We start from the raw sequence: 2346 nt of genomic DNA on the forward strand, positions 1-2346 counted from the left end.
TGCTGGTTTATGGAGGTGTAATGTCCCAAAGCGACTCAGGCTATTGAACGCGCCGTAGTGAAGGGCGGCGGAAATTTTGACCACCTGGGGTTCTTTCATTTGCACTGACATCGCACAGTACGCGGGCCTCTAGAATTTCGCCTACACCGAAATTCGACTGCCGCAGCCGGGATCGAACCTGCGTCTTTCGGGTCAGCAGCCGAGCGCCATAACCACTGAGCCACCGCGGCGGCATCTGGATTATTTTTTTTCACTAGCGTACCAGTTATATGCGTACCATCACCACACAAAGTAAAAATTCCATCCTATTTTTCAGGGGGTTTTTTTTGCTACAAAAACTAGTGACAAGCATGATACGCAGGCCGCTAGGGGTGATTTCGTTTTATGACATTCCCTTTGGTGCAACTGAAGGAAGACCGACATCCATCCGCTTGAAAGTCTCCGCATGCGTTCGGTTCCCCTGCGCATCGCTAAGCAAGCACACGCTATCGGTTCCTTCAAAACCTGCGCCCCACATTCCAAATTTCGCATTAAAGCGCGATGCCAGGCATTTCAAGGCGTTTGCACCGAGCCTATCAGAAAGCTTTCATGCGTGCCAACGTTGCGAGAACAAGGTGAGGTTCGCAAGCTTACTCAGGTTACGCGGCCTGCATATGATTTTGTTTATTTGTTTACTGAACTGCCACGCTCGCATCGCAACATGGTGATCCATGAGTTGCGCTGCTTCATTCAATTCACGCTCAGCGCACGAAAATCAAAACGAAATTCCCGCCCTTCCGCGCGTCGTCTGCTCGACCAGACAACGTGTCTCTGCGGTCAGACACTGAGGTATTTGGGCAGTTAGCTCACCGACAGCTACTGATCATCCAATAACAGGCGGCTAAATGGCGGAAACACGCGTTGTAAAAATTCGCAGCCTTGAAATGCCGACTGCGGTCGCCAATCTTTCGAGCGACTGCCTCTCCGCCAGAAAAAATGGGCGCAGAGCATTGTGCCCCCTAGACCTGTGCTGCCTCTCGAGGCGTTGCTCACGTTCCGACTTTGAACTGCTACCGCGCCGTCTGAGCACCGTGTTTGTCTAAAAAAATGAATATTTGCAAATTTGTGAAGCGAAGTGATAAAATTATACTGTTGTAATGACAACTTGTTTAAGGTAGACAGTCAGGTGGCAAAGAGCGCACGCGCGCCGTGCTGCGGAGCTCGCTAAATATACCGTTACTTTGTGGCCAGACTTTTCTGGCAGGTATATGTGGCCAGATTTTTCTGTATATATGAACATTTTTATTAAAAGTTGTTACTGTTTAGGCACATATGCACTTATTATTTTTACAAGCTGTGCATAATTATAGCTATCACAAAGCACAGTGTTGAATTGTTATTTGTTGTTGCCAGCACTTTGTTCAAATTTACAGGGTGGCCAGATTTTATTGTACATTTTCGAAATTTTAGTTTCACATTTACACTTTATGCTAACAATATAATAAAACTTAACATCTGCAGCAAGTTTATTATCTTGTTATAATTAGAAAACATTAATTTTGTTGTACCAATGTAGCTAGACTACAAACAAAGCCAGTGCCATGTTTGGCGTATAGACATGCTGCGTAATTTTGTGCAATTCTCAAACATGATTCTGGACGTAAAATTGTATTGAAGTAGAAGCTAGAGCTAACGCCAGGTCACCTCAACTGCGATCATGTCTCCTACGTGAGGAACCTTCGCACGCGTTGCAAAACTGCGGACGTCATCATCGCTCCCTTCAGTACCTGTTCAGCAAACCTTTTCCGACTGAATTCATCGATGTCATGTGTTTCAGTGTCTGCTCCCGTCATTCGGCACGCCTCGGACCGCCATTAAGCAATGTCACCGAATAAAAAAAATAAATAACGTCGTTTTCGCCCTCGCTAAAATGTTCAGCTGTTCCTGCAGGGCAGCACATTCAGAAGTACTACAATGGACTGTAGCAGATTGAAACGTCTTGTGAGCAGGCGTTTAGGATGAAGCAAATGTAGTCGCTTCATGATAGCCTTAGCTGCTTATGTGCCATAAAAACCAACACATTTTGTTTTTCATATTTCATCACATCCGGATGTGATGAAATTCGAATGAAGCGACCTAATGCCAAAGCACAGCTGATTTTGAACGAGCACACAGTTGTGCCACCGACGCGACTCAGCACAAACAGTTACAGCTATGCAGTTAGACCCAAAGCGAAGCGTGAAAAGGCATATTCGCCTGTAGCGCCTCGCAACCGCGCCTTACAGACTTGCTAGCGCCGTTCAAATAACGCGCGCACCACATAGGTCACGTGGCACGAGGGTGACCCCCGCCGACCCTATCCCTCGA

General features: G+C 46.7%; 1 protein-coding gene across 1 annotated transcript in view; it reads right to left on the reverse strand.

Annotated features, from left to right (window-relative positions):
• Positions 1-2346, reverse strand: part of LOC149353843 (uncharacterized) — a 615886-nt gene that overhangs the window by 417448 nt on the left and 196092 nt on the right. The gene's annotated exons all lie outside the window — the stretch shown is intronic.

Source organism: Amblyomma mixtum, chromosome 3 (assembly GCF_055824585.1).
Source record: "Amblyomma mixtum isolate Tamu chromosome 3, ASM5582458v1, whole genome shotgun sequence".
Lineage (NCBI taxonomy): Eukaryota > Metazoa > Arthropoda > Arachnida > Ixodida > Ixodidae > Amblyomma > Amblyomma mixtum.